Here is a 16598-nt window from a genome sequence, read left to right on the forward strand (position 1 = left end):
GGATTACTGACTCCCGTACTCACCAGCCCCCGATTACTGAACCCTGTACAAACTCTCCCTGGATTACTGACTCCAGAACACACCAACTCCCGATTACTGAATCCTGCGCAAACCCTCCCTGAATTACTAACTCCAGTATATACCAGCCCCCGATTACTGAACCCTGCACAAATACTCTCCGGAATACTGAATCCAGTACACACGACTCACAGATTACTAAATCCTGCACAAACCCTCTCTGGATTACTGACTCCAGTACACACCAGCCCCCGATGACTGAACCCTGCACAAACCCTCCCTGGATTACTGACACCATTACACACCAGCCCCCGAATACTGAACCCTGCACAAACCCTCCCTGGATTACTGACTCCAGTACACACCAGCCCCCGATTACTGAACCCTGTACAAACCCTCCCTGGATTACTGATTCCAGTACACACCAGCCCCCAATTACTGAACCCTACACGAAATTTCCCTGGATTTCTGAGTGCAGTACACACCAGCCCCCGATGACTGAAACCTGCACAAACCCTCCCTGGATTACTGACACCAGTACACATCAGCCCCCGGATACTGAACCTTGCACAAACACTGTATGCATTACTGACTCCAGTACACACCAGCCCCCAATTACTGAACCCTTCACAAACCCTCCCTGGATTACTGACTCCTGTACACACCAGCCCCCGATTACTGAACCCTGTACAAACTCTCCCTGGATAACTGACTCCAGTACACACCAACCCCAATTACTGATCCCTGCGCAAACCCTCCCTGAATTACTGACTCCTGTACACAGCACCTCCCGATAACTGAACCCTGCAAAACCCTCCCTGGATTACTGACTCCCGTACACACCAGCCCCCGATTACTGAACCCTGTACAAACTCTCCCTGGATTACTGACTCCAGAACACAACAACTCCCGATTACTGAATCCTGCGCAAACCCTCCCTGAATTACTAACTCCAGTATATACCAGCCCCCGATTACTGAACCCTGCACAAATACTCTCCGGAATACTGAATCCAGTACACACGACTCACAGATTACTAAATCCTGCACAAACCCTCTCTGGATTACTGACTCCAGTACACACCAGTCCCCAATTCCTGAACCCTGCGTAAACCTTCTCCGGATTACTGACTCCGGTACACACCAGCCCCCGATTACTGAACCCTTCACAAACCCTCCCCGTATTATTGACTCCAGAACTCACCAACTCCAGATTACTGAATCCTGCGCATACCCGCCCTGATTTACTGACCCTGTACACAGCACCTCCCGATACTGAACCCTGCACAAACTCTATCTGGATTACTGACTCCAGTGCACACCAGCCTCCGTTTACAGAATCCTCCACAAACCCCCACAGGATTACTGTATCCAGTTTACACAAGCCTCCGATTACTGAATCCTGCACAAACCCTCCCTGGATTACTGATTCCAGTACACACCAGCCCCCAATTACTGAACCCAACACGAAATTTCCCTGGATTTCTGAGTGCAGTACACACCAGCCCCCGATGACTGAAACCTGCACAAACCCTCCCTGGATTACTGACTGCAGTACACACCAGCCCCCGATTACTGAACCCTGTACAAACCCTCCCTGGATTACTGATTCCAGTACACACCAGCCCCCAATTACTGAACCCTACACGAAATTTCCCTGGATTTCTGAGTGCAGTACACACCAGCCCCCGATGACTGAAACCTGCACAAACCCTCCCTGGATTACTGACACCAGTACACATCAGCCCCCGGATACTGAACCTTGCACAAACACTGTATGCATTAATGACTCCAGTACACACCAGCCCCCAATTACTGAACCCTTCACAAACCCTCCCTGGATTACTGACTCCTGTACACACCAGCCCCCGATTACTGAACCCTGTACAAACTCTCCCTGGATAACTGACTCCAGTACACACCAACCCCAATTACTGATCCCTGCGCAAACCCTCCCTGAATTACTGACTCCTGTACACAGCACCTCCCGATAACTGAACCCTGCAAAACCCTCCCTGGATTACTGACTCCCGTACACACCAGCCCCCGATTACTGAACCCTGTACAAACTCTCCCTGGATTACTGACTCCAGAACACACCAACTCCCGATTACTGAATCCTGCGCAAACCCTCCCTGAATTACTAACTCCAGTATATACCAGCCCCCGATTACTGAACCCTGCACAAATACTCTCCGGAATACTGAATCCAGTACACACGACTCACAGATTACTAAATCCTGCACAAACCCTCTCTGGATTACTGACTCCAGTACACACCAGTCCCCAATTCCTGAACCCTGCGTAAACCTTCTCCGGATTACTGACTCCGGTACACACCAGCCCCCGATTACTGAACCTTGCACAAACCCTGTATGGATTACTGACTCCAGTACACACCAGCCCCCGATTACTAAACCATGCACAAACCTCCCTGGATTACAGACTCCAGTACACACCAGCCCTCGATTCCTGAACCCTGTACAAACGCTCCCTGGATTACAGACTCCAGTACACACCAGCACCCGATTACTGAATCCTTCCAAACCCTCTCTGGATTACTGACTCCAGTACACACCAGCCCCCGATTACTGAACCCTGCACAAACCATCTCCGGATTACTGACTCCAGTACACACCAGCCCCCGATTACTGAATCCTGCACAAACCCTGTTTGGATTACTGACTCCAGTACACACCAGCCCCCGATTACTGAACACTGCACAAACCTTCTCCGGATTACTGACTCCAGTACACACCAGCCCCCGATTACTGAACCCTGTACAAACCCTCCCTGGACTACTGACTCCAGTACACACCAGCCCCCGATTACTGAACCCTGTACAAACCCGCCCTGGATTACTGACTCCAGTACACACCAACCCCAATTACTGATCCCTGCGCAAACCCTCCCTGAATTACTGACTCCTGTACACAGCACCTCCACGATAACTGAACCCTGCAAAACACTCCCTGGATTACTGACTCCCGTACGCACCAGCCCCCGATTACTGAATCCTCCCAAACGGTCTATGGATTACTGACTCCAATACACACCAGCCCCCGATTACTGAATCCTCCCAAACCGTCTATGGATTACTGACTCCAGTACACACCAGCCCCCGATTACTGAATCCTGCCAAACCCTCTATGGATTACTGACTCCAGTACACACCAGCTCCCGATTACTGAACCCTGTACAAATGCTCCCTGGATTACTGACTCCAGTACACACCAGCCCCCGATGACTGAACCCTGCACAAACCCTCCCTGGATTACTGACACCATTACACACCAGCCCCCGAATACTGAACCCTGCACAAACCCTCCCTGGATTACTGACTCCAGTACACACCAGCCCCCGATTACTGAACCCTGTACAAACCCTCCCTGGATTACTGATTCCAGTACACACCAGCCCCCAATTACAGAACCCTACACGAAATTTCCCTGGATTTCTGAGTGCAGTACACACCAGCCCCCGATGACTGAAACCTGCACAAACCCTCCCTGGATTACTGACACCAGTACACATCAGCCCCCGGATACTGAACCTTGCACAAACACTGTATGCATTACTGACTCCAGTACACACCAGCCCCCAATTACTGAACCCTTCACAAACCCTCCCTGGATTACTGACTCCTGTACACACCAGCCCCCGATTACTGAACCCTGTACAAACTCTCCCTGGATAACTGACTCCAGTACACACCAACCCCAATTACTGATCCCTGCGCAAACCCTCCCTGAATTACTGACTCCTGTACACAGCACCTCCCGATAACTGAACCCTGCAAAACCCTCCCTGGATTACTGACTCCCGTACACACCAGCCCCCGATTACTGAACCCTGTACAAACTCTCCCTGGATTACTGACTCCAGAACACACCAGCCCCCGATGACTGAACCCTGCACAAACCCTCCCTGAATTACTGACTCCTGTACACAGCACCTCCACGATAACTGAACCCTGCAAAACCCTCCCTGGATTACTGACTCCCGTACGCACCAGCCCCCGATTACTGAATCCTCCCAAACGGTCTATGGATTACTGACTCCAGTACACACCAGCCCCCGATTACTGAATCCTGCCAAACCCTCTATGGATTACTGACTCCAGAACACACCAGCCCCCGATGACTGAACCCTGCACAAACCCTCCCTGAATTACTGACTCCTGTACACAGCACCTCCACGATAACTGAACCCTGCAAAACCCTCCCTGGATTACTGACTCCCGTACGCACCAGCCCCCGATTACTGAATCCTCCCAAACGGTCTATGGATTACTGACTCCTGTACACACCAGCCCCCGATTACTGAATCCTGCCAAACCCTCTATGGATTACTGACTCCAGTACACACCAGCTCCCCATTACTGAACCCTGTACAAATGCTCCCTGGATTACAGACTCCAGTACACACCAGCCCCCGATGACTGAACCCTGCACAAACCCTCCCTGGATTACTGACACCATTACACACCAGCCCCCGAATACTGAACCCTGCACAAACCCTCCCTGGATTACTGACTCCAGTACACACCAGCCCCCGATTACTGAACCCTGTACAAACCCTCCCTGGATTACTGATTCCAGTACACACCAGCCCCCAATTACTGAACCCTACACGAAATTTCCCTGGATTTCTGAGTGCAGTACACACCAGCCCCCGATGACTGAAACCTGCACAAACCCTCCCTGGATTACTGACACCAGTACACATCAGCCCCCGGATACTGAACCTTGCACAAACACTGTATGCATTACTGACTCCAGTACACACCAGCCCCCAATTACTGAACCCTTCACAAACCCTCCCTGGATTACTGACTCCTGTACACACCAGCCCCCGATTACTGAACCCTGTACAAACTCTCCCTGGATAACTGACTCCAGTACACACCAACCCCAATTACTGATCCCTGCGCAAACCCTCCCTGAATTACTGACTCCTGTACACAGCACCTCCCGATAACTGAACCCTGCAAAACCCTCCCTGGATTACTGACTCCCGTACACACCAGCCCCCGATTACTGAACCCTGTACAAACTCTCCCTGGATTACTGAGTCCAGAACACACCAACTCCCGATTACTGAATCCTGCGCAAACCCTCCCTGAATTACTAACTCCAGTATATACCAGCCCCCGATTACTGAACCCTGCACAAATACTCTCCGGAATACTGAATCCAGTACACACGACTCACAGATTACTAAATCCTGCACAAACCCTCTCTGGATTACTGACTCCAGTACACACCAGTCCCCAATTCCTGAACCCTGCGTAAACCTTCTCCGGATTACTGACTCCGGTACACACCAGCCCCCGATTACTGAACCCTTCACAAACCCTCCCCGGATTATTGACTCCAGAACTCACCAACTCCAGATTACTGAATCCTGCGCATACCCGCCCTGATTTACTGACCCTGTACACAGCACCTCCCGATTACTGAACCCTGCACAAACTCTATCTGGATTACTGACTCCAGTGCACACCAGCCTCCGTTTACAGAATCCTCCACAAACCCCCACAGGATTACTGTATCCAGTTTACACAAGCCTCCGATTACTGAATCCTGCACAAACCCTCCCTGGATTACTGATTCCAGTACACACCAGCCCCCAATTACTGAACCCAACACGAAATTTCCCTGGATTTCTGAGTGCAGTACACACCAGCCCCCGATGACTGAAACCTGCACAAACCCTCCCTGGATTACTGACTCCAGTACACACCAGCCCCCGATAACTGAACCCTGTACAAACCCTCCCTGGATTACTGATTCCAGTACACACCAGCCCCCAATTACTGAACCCTACACGAAATTTCCCTGGATTTCTGAGTGCAGTACACACCAGCCCCCGATGACTGAAACCTGCACAAACCCTCCCTGGATTACTGACACCAGTACACATCAGCCCCCGGATACTGAACCTTGCACAAACACTGTATGCATTACTGACTCCAGTACACACCAGCCCCCAATTACTGAACCCTTCACAAACCCTCCCTGGATTACTGACTCCTGTACACACCAGCCCCCGATTACTGAACCCTGTACAAACTCTCCCTGGATAACTGACTCCAGTACACACCAACCCCAATTACTGATCCCTGCGCAAACCCTCCCTGAATTACTGACTCCTGTACACAGCACCTCCCGATAACTGAACCCTGCAAAACCCTCCCTGGATTACTGACTCCCGTACACACCAGCCCCCGATTACTGAACCCTGTACAAACTCTCCCTGGATTACTGAGTCCAGAACACACCAACTCCCGATTACTGAATCCTGCGCAAACCCTCCCTGAATTACTAACTCCAGTATATACCAGCCCCCGATTACTGAACCCTGCACAAATACTCTCCGGAATACTGAATCCAGTACACACGACTCACAGATTACTAAATCCTGCACAAACCCTCTCTGGATTACTGACTCCAGTACACACCAGCCCCCGATGACTGAACCCTGCACAAACCCTCCCTGGATTACTGACACCATTACACACCAGCCCCCGTATACTGAACCCTGCACAAACCCTCCCTGGATTACTGACTCCAGTACACACCAGCCCCCGATTACTGAACCCTGTACAAACCCTCCCTGGATTACTGATTCCAGTACACACCAGCCCCCAATTACTGAACCCTACACGAAATTTCCCTGGATTTCTGAGTGCAGTACACACCAGCCCCCGATGACTGAAACCTGCACAAACCCTCCCTGGATTACTGACACCAGTACACATCAGCCCCCGGATACTGAACCTTGCACAAACACTGTATGCATTACTGACTCCAGTACACACCAGCCCCCAATTACTGAACCCTTCACAAACCCTCCCTGGATTACTGACTCCCGTACACACCAGCCCCCGATTACTGAACCCTGTACAAACTCTCCCTGGATTACTGACTCCAGAACACACCAACTCCCGATTACTGAATCCTGCGCAAACCCTCCCTGAATTACTAACTCCAGTATATACCAGCCCCCGATTACTGAACCCTGCACAAATACTCTCCGGAATACTGAATCCAGTACACACGACTCACAGATTACTAAATCCTGCACAAACCCTCTCTGGATTACTGACTCCAGTACACACCAGTCCCCAATTCCTGAACCCTGCGTAAACCTTCTCCGGATTACTGACTCCGGTACACACCAGCCCCCGATTACTGAACCCTTCACAAACCCTCCCCGGATTATTGACTCCAGAACTCACCAACTCCAGATTACTGAATCCTGCGCATACCCGCCCTGATTTACTGACCCTGTACACAGCACCTCCCGATTACTGAACCCTGCACAAACTCTATCTGGATTACTGACTCCAGTGCACACCAGCCTCCGTTTACAGAATCCTCCACAAACCCCCACAGGATTACTGTATCCAGTTTACACAAGCCTCCGATTACTGAATCCTGCACAAACCCTCCCTGGATTACTGATTCCAGTACACACCAGCCCCCAATTACTGAACCCAACACGAAATTTCCCTGGATTTCTGAGTGCAGTACACACCAGCCCCCGATGACTGAAACCTGCACAAACCCTCCCTGGATTACTGACTCCAGTACACACCAGCCCCCAATTACTGAACCCTACACGAAATTTCCCTGGATTTCTGAGTGCAGTACACACCAGCCCCCGATGACTGAAACCTGCACAAACCCTCCCTGGATTACTGACACCAGTACACATCAGCCCCCGGATACTGAACCTTGCACAAACACTGTATGCATTACTGACTCCAGTACACACCAGCCCCCAATTACTGAACCCTTCACAAACCCTCCCTGGATTACTGACTCCTGTACACACCAGCCCCCGATTACTGAACCCTGTACAAACTCTCCCTGGATAACTGACTCCAGTACACACCAACCCCAATTACTGATCCCTGCGCAAACCCTCCCTGAATTACTGACTCCTGTACACAGCACCTCCCGATAACTGAACCCTGCAAAACCCTCCCTGGATTACTGACTCCCGTACACACCAGCCCCCGATTACTGAACCCTGTACAAACTCTCCCTGGATTACTGACTCCAGAACACACCAACTCCCGATTACTGAATCCTGCGCAAACCCTCCCTGAATTACTAACTCCAGTATATACCAGCCCCCGATTACTGAACCCTGCACAAATACTCTCCGGAATACTGAATCCAGTACACACGACTCACAGATTACTAAATCCTGCACAAACCCTCTCTGGATTACTGACTCCAGTACACACCAGCCCCCGATGACTGAACCCTGCACAAACCCTCCCTGGATTACTGACACCATTACACACCAGCCCCCGAATACTGAACCCTGCACAAACCCTCCCTGGATTACTGACTCCAGTACACACCAGCCCCCGATTACTGAACCCTGTACAAACCCTCCCTGGATTACTGATTCCAGTACACACCAGCCCCCAATTACTGAACCCTACACGAAATTTCCCTGGATTTCTGAGTGCAGTACACACCAGCCCCCGATGACTGAAACCTGCACAAACCCTCCCTGGATTACTGACACCAGTACACATCAGCCCCCGGATACTGAACCTTGCACAAACACTGTATGCATTACTGACTCCAGTACACACCAGCCCCCAATTACTGAACCCTTCACAAACCCTCCCTGGATTACTGACTCCCGTACACACCAGCCCCCGATTACTGAACCCTGTACAAACTCTCCCTGGATTACTGACTCCAGAACACACCAACTCCCGATTACTGAATCCTGCGCAAACCCTCCCTGAATTACTAACTCCAGTATATACCAGCCCCCGATTACTGAACCCTGCACAAATACTCTCCGGAATACTGAATCCAGTACACACGACTCACAGATTACTAAATCCTGCACAAACCCTCTCTGGATTACTGACTCCAGTACACACCAGTCCCCAATTCCTGAACCCTGCGTAAACCTTCTCCGGATTACTGACTCCGGTACACACCAGCCCCCGATTACTGAACCCTTCACAAAACCTCCCCGTATTATTGACTCCAGAACTCACCAACTCCAGATTACTGAATCCTGCGCATACCCGCCCTGATTTACTGACCCTGTACACAGCACCTCCCGATACTGAACCCTGCACAAACTCTATCTGGATTACTGACTCCAGTGCACACCAGCCTCCGTTTACAGAATCCTCCACAAACCCCCACAGGATTACTGTATCCAGTTTACACAAGCCTCCGATTACTGAATCCTGCACAAACCCTCCCTGGATTACTGATTCCAGTACACACCAGCCCCCAATTACTGAACCCAACACGAAATTTCCCTGGATTTCTGAGTGCAGTACACACCAGCCCCCGATGACTGAAACCTGCACAAACCCTCCCTGGATTACTGACTCCAGTACACACCAGCCCCCGATTACTGAACCCTGTACAAACCCTCCCTGGATTACTGATTCCAGTACACACCAGCCCCCAATTACTGAACCCTACACGAAATTTCCCTGGATTTCTGAGTGCAGTACACACCAGCCCCCGATGACTGAAACCTGCACAAACCCTCCCTGGATTACTGACACCAGTACACATCAGCCCCCGGATACTGAACCTTGCATAAACACTGTATGCATTACTGACTCCAGTACACACCAGCCCCCAATTACTGAACCCTTCACAAACCCTCCCTGGATTACTGACTCCTGTACACACCAGCCCCCGATTACTGAACCCTGTACAAACTCTCCCTGGATAACTGACTCCAGTACACACCAACCCCAATTACTGATCCCTGCGCAAACCCTCCCTGAATTACTGACTCCTGTACACAGCACCTCCCGATAACTGAACCCTGCAAAACCCTCCCTGGATTACTGACTCCCGTACACACCAGCCCCCGATTACTGAACCCTGTACAAACTCTCCCTGGATTACTGACTCCAGAACACACCAACTCCCGATTACTGAATCCTGCGCAAACCCTCCCTGAATTACTAACTCCAGTATATACCAGCCCCCGATTACTGAACCCTGCACAAATACTCTCCGGAATACTGAATCCAGTACACACGACTCACAGATTACTAAATCCTGCACAAACCCTCTCTGGATTACTGACTCCAGTACACACCAGTCCCCAATTCCTGAACCCTGCGTAAACCTTCTCCGGATTACTGACTCCGGTACACACCAGCCCCCGATTACTGAACCTTGCACAAACCCTGTATGGATTACTGACTCCAGTACACACACGCCCCCGATTACTGAATCCTTCACAATCCCTCCCCGGATTATTGACTCCAGAACTCACCAACTCCAGATTACTGAATCCTGCGCATACCCGCCCTGAATTACTGACCCTGTACACAGCACCTCCCGATTACTGAACCCTGCACAAACTCTACCTGGATTACTGACTCCAGTGCACACCAGCCTCCGTTTACAGAATCCTCCACAAACCCCCTCAGGATTACTGTCTCCAGTTTACACAAGCCTCCGATTACTGAATCCTGCACAAACCCTCCCTGGATTACTGACTCCAGTACACACCAGCCCCAATTACTGATCCCTGCGCAAACCCTCCCTGAATTACTGACTCCTGTACACAGCACCTCCCGATAACTGAACCCTCCAAAACCCTCCCTGGATTACTGACTCCCGTACACACCAGCCCCCGATTACTGAACCCTGTACAAACTCTCCCTGGATTACTGACTCCAGAACACACCAACTCCCGATTACTGAATCCTGCGCAAACCCTCCCTGAATTACTAACTCCAGTATATACCAGCCCCCGATTACTGAACCCTGCACAAATACTCTCCGGAATACTGAATCCAGTACACACGACTCACAGATTACTAAATCCTGCACAAACCCTCTCTGGATTACTGACTCCAGTACACACCAGTCCCCAATTCCTGAACCCTGCGTAAACCTTCTCCGGATTACTGACTCCGGTACACACCAGCCCCCGATTACTGAACCCTTCACAAACCCTCCCCGGATTATTGACTCCAGAACTAACCAACTCCAGATTACTGAATCCTGCGCATACCCGCCCTGATTTACTGACCCTGTACACAGCACCTCCCGATTACTGAACCCTGCACAAACTCTATCTGGATTACTGACTCCAGTGCACACCAGCCTCCGTTTACAGAATCCTCCACAAACCCCCACAGGATTACTGTATCCAGTTTACACAAGCCTCCGATTACTGAATCCTGCACAAACCCTCCCTGGATTACTGATTCCAGTACACACCAGCCCCCAATTACTGAACCCAACACGAAATTTCCCTGGATTTCTGAGTGCAGTACACACCAGCCCCCGATGACTGAAACCTGCACAAACCCTCCCTGGATTACTGACTCCAGTACACACCAGCCCCCGATGACTGAAACCTGCACAAACCCTCCCTGGATTACTGACTCCAGTACACACCAGCCCCCGATTACTGAACCCTGCACAAACCCTCCCTGGATTACTGACACCATTACACACCAGCCCCCGAATACTGAACCCTGCACAAACCCTCCCTGGATTACTGACTCCAGTACACACCAGCCCCCGATTACTGAACCCTGTACAAACCCTCCCTGGATTACTGATTCCAGTACACACCAGCCCCCAATTACTGAACCCTACACGAAATTTCCCTGGATTTCTGAGTGCAGTACACACCAGCCCCCGATGACTGAAACCTGCACAAACCCTCCCTGGATTACTGACACCAGTACACATCAGCCCCCGGATACTGAACCTTGCACAAACACTGTATGCATTACTGACTCCAGTACACACCAGCCCCCAATTACTGAACCCTTCACAAACCCTCCCTGGATTACTGACTCCCGTACACACCAGCCCCCGATTACTGAACCCTGTACAAACTCTCCCTGGATTACTGACTCCAGAACACACCAACTCCCGATTACTGAATCCTGCGCAAACCCTCCCTGAATTACTAACTCCAGTATATACCAGCCCCCGATTACTGAACCCTGCACAAATACTCTCCGGAATACTGAATCCAGTACACACGACTCACAGATTACTAAATCCTGCACAAACCCTCTCTGGATTACTGACTCCAGTACACACCAGTCCCCAATTCCTGAACCCTGCGTAAACCTTCTCCGGATTACTGACTCCGGTACACACCAGCCCCCGATTACTGAACCCTTCACAAAACCTCCCCGTATTATTGACTCCAGAACTCACCAACTCCAGATTACTGAATCCTGCGCATACCCGCCCTGATTTACTGACCCTGTACACAGCACCTCCCGATACTGAACCCTGCACAAACTCTATCTGGATTACTGACTCCAGTGCACACCAGCCTCCGTTTACAGAATCCTCCACAAACCCCCACAGGATTACTGTATCCAGTTTACACAAGCCTCCGATTACTGAATCCTGCACAAACCCTCCCTGGATTACTGATTCCAGTACACACCAGCCCCCAATTACTGAACCCAACACGAAATTTCCCTGGATTTCTGAGTGCAGTACACACCAGCCCCCGATGACTGAAACCTGCACAAACCCTCCCTGGATTACTGACTCCAGTACACACCAGCCCCCGATTACTGAACCCTGTACAAACCCTCCCTGGATTACTGATTCCAGTACACACCAGCCCCCAATTACTGAACCCTACACGAAATTTCCCTGGATTTCTGAGTGCAGTACACACCAGCCCCCGATGACTGAAACCTGCACAAACCCTCCCTGGATTACTGACACCAGTACACATCAGCCCCCGGATACTGAACCTTGCATAAACACTGTATGCATTACTGACTCCAGTACACACCAGCCCCCAATTACTGAACCCTTCACAAACCCTCCCTGGATTACTGACTCCTGTACACACCAGCCCCCGATTACTGAACCCTGTACAAACTCTCCCTGGATAACTGACTCCAGTACACACCAACCCCAATTACTGATCCCTGCGCAAACCCTCCCTGAATTACTGACTCCTGTACACAGCACCTCCCGATAACTGAACCCTGCAAAACCCTCCCTGGATTACTGACTCCCGTACACACCAGCCCCCGATTACTGAACCCTGTACAAACTCTCCCTGGATTACTGACTCCAGAACACACCAACTCCCGATTACTGAATCCTGCGCAAACCCTCCCTGAATTACTAACTCCAGTATATACCAGCCCCCGATTACTGAACCCTGCACAAATACTCTCCGGAATACTGAATCCAGTACACACGACTCACAGATTACTAAATCCTGCACAAACCCTCTCTGGATTACTGACTCCAGTACACACCAGTCCCCAATTCCTGAACCCTGCGTAAACCTTCTCCGGATTACTGACTCCGGTACACACCAGCCCCCGATTACTGAACCTTGCACAAACCCTGTATGGATTACTGACTCCAGTACACACACGCCCCCGATTACTGAATCCTTCACAATCCCTCCCCGGATTATTGACTCCAGAACTCACCAACTCCAGATTACTGAATCCTGCGCATACCCGCCCTGAATTACTGACCCTGTACACAGCACCTCCCGATTACTGAACCCTGCACAAACTCTACCTGGATTACTGACTCCAGTGCACACCAGCCTCCGTTTACAGAATCCTCCACAAACCCCCTCAGGATTACTGTCTCCAGTTTACACAAGCCTCCGATTACTGAATCCTGCACAAACCCTCCCTGGATTACTGACTCCAGTACACACCAGCCCCAATTACTGATCCCTGCGCAAACCCTCCCTGAATTACTGACTCCTGTACACAGCACCTCCCGATAACTGAACCCTCCAAAACCCTCCCTGGATTACTGACTCCCGTACACACCAGCCCCCGATTACTGAACCCTGTACAAACTCTCCCTGGATTACTGACTCCAGAACACACCAACTCCCGATTACTGAATCCTGCGCAAACCATCCCTGAATTACTAACTCCAGTATATACCAGCCCCCGATTACTGAACCCTGCACAAATACTCTCCGGAATACTGAATCCAGTACACACGACTCACAGATTACTAAATCCTGCACAAACCCTCTCTGGATTACTGACTCCAGTACACACCAGTCCCCAATTCCTGAACCCTGCGTAAACCTTCTCCGGATTACTGACTCCGGTACACACCAGCCCCCAATTACTGAACCCTTCACAAACCCTCCCTGGATTACTGACTCCTGTACACACCAGCCCCCGATTACTGAACCCTGTACAAACTCTCCCTGGATAACTGACTCCAGTACACACCAACCCCAATTACTGATCCCTGCGCAAACCCTCCCTGAATTACTGACTCCTGTACACAGCACCTCCCGATAACTGAACCCTGCAAAACCCTCCCTGGATTACTGACTCCCGTACACACCAGCCCCCGATTACTGAACCCTGTACAAACTCTCCCTGGATTACTGACTCCAGAACACACCAACTCCCGATTACTGAATCCTGCGCAAACCCTCCCTGAATTACTAACTCCAGTATATACCAGCCCCCGATTACTGAACCCTGCACAAATACTCTCCGGAATACTGAATCCAGTACACACGACTCACAGATTACTAAATCCTGCACAAACCCTCTCTGGATTACTGACTCCAGTACACACCAGTCCCCAATTCCTGAACCCTGCGTAAACCTTCTCCGGATTACTGACTCCGGTACACACCAGCCCCCGATTACTGAACCTTGCACAAACCCTGTATGGATTACTGACTCCAGTACACACACGCCCCCGATTACTGAATCCTTCACAATCCCTCCCCGGATTATTGACTCCAGAACTCACCAACTCCAGATTACTGAATCCTGCGCATACCCGCCCTGAATTACTGACCCTGTACACAGCACCTCCCGATTACTGAACCCTGCACAAACTCTACCTGGATTACTGACTCCAGTGCACACCAGCCTCCGTTTACAGAATCCTCCACAAACCCCCTCAGGATTACTGTCTCCAGTTTACACAAGCCTCCGATTACTGAATCCTGCACAAACCCTCCCTGGATTACTGACACCAGTACACATCAGCCCCCGGATACTGAACCTTGCACAAACACTGTATGCATTACTGACTCCAGTACACACCAGCCCCCAATTACTGAACCCTTCACAAACCCTCCCTGGATTACTGACTCCCGTACACACCAGCCCCCGATTACTGAACCCTGTACAAACTCTCCCTGGATTACTGACTCCAGAACACACCAACTCCCGATTACTGAATCCTGCGCAAACCCTCCCTGAATTACTAACTCCAGTATATACCAGCCCCCGATTACTGAACCCTGCACAAATACTCTCCGGAATACTGAATCCAGTACACACGACTCACAGATTACTAAATCCTGCACAAACCCTCTCTGGATTACTGACTCCAGTACACACCAGTCCCCAATTCCTGAACCCTGCGTAAACCTTCTCCGGATTACTGACTCCGGTACACACCAGCCCCCGATTACTGAACCCTTCACAAAACCTCCCCGTATTATTGACTCCAGAACTCACCAACTCCAGATTACTGAATCCTGCGCATACCCGCCCTGATTTACTGACCCTGTACACAGCACCTCCCGATACTGAACCCTGCACAAACTCTATCTGGATTACTGACTCCAGTGCACACCAGCCTCCGTTTACAGAATCCTCCACAAACCCCCACAGGATTACTGTATCCAGTTTACACAAGCCTCCGATTACTGAATCCTGCACAAACCCTCCCTGGATTACTGATTCCAGTACACACCAGCCCCCAATTACTGAACCCAACACGAAATTTCCCTGGATTTCTGAGTGCAGTACACACCAGCCCCCGATGACTGAAACCTGCACAAACCCTCCCTGGATTACTGACTCCAGTACACACCAGCCCCCGATTACTGAACCCTGTACAAACCCTCCCTGGATTACTGATTCCAGTACACACCAGCCCCCAATTACTGAACCCTACACGAAATTTCCCTGGATTTCTGAGTGCAGTACACACCAGCCCCCGATGACTGAAACCTGCACAAACCCTCCCTGGATTACTGACACCAGTACACATCAGCCCCCGGATACTGAACCTTGCATAAACACTGTATGCATTACTGACTCCAGTACACACCAGCCCCCAATTACTGAACCCTTCACAAACCCTCCCTGGATTACTGACTCCTGTACACACCAGCCCCCGATTACTGAACCCTGTACAAACTCTCCCTGGATAACTGACTCCAGTACACACCAACCCCAATTACTGATCCCTGCGCAAACCCTCCCTGAATTACTGACTCCTGTACACAGCACCTCCCGATAACTGAACCCTGCAAAACCCTCCCTGGATTACTGACTCCCGTACACACCAGCCCCCGATTACTGAACCCTGTACAAACTCTCCCTGGATTACTGACTCCAGAACACACCAACTCCCGATTACTGAATCCTGCGCAAACCCTCCCTGAATTACTAACTCCAGTATATACCAGCCCCCGATTACTGAACCCTGCACAAATACTCTCCGGAATACTGAATCCAGTACACACGACTCACAGATTACTAAATCCTGCACAAACCCTCTCTGGATTACTGACTCCAGTACACACCAG

This window comes from Hypanus sabinus, chromosome 16 (assembly GCF_030144855.1).
Source record: "Hypanus sabinus isolate sHypSab1 chromosome 16, sHypSab1.hap1, whole genome shotgun sequence".
In the NCBI taxonomy this organism is placed as follows: domain Eukaryota; kingdom Metazoa; phylum Chordata; class Chondrichthyes; order Myliobatiformes; family Dasyatidae; genus Hypanus; species Hypanus sabinus.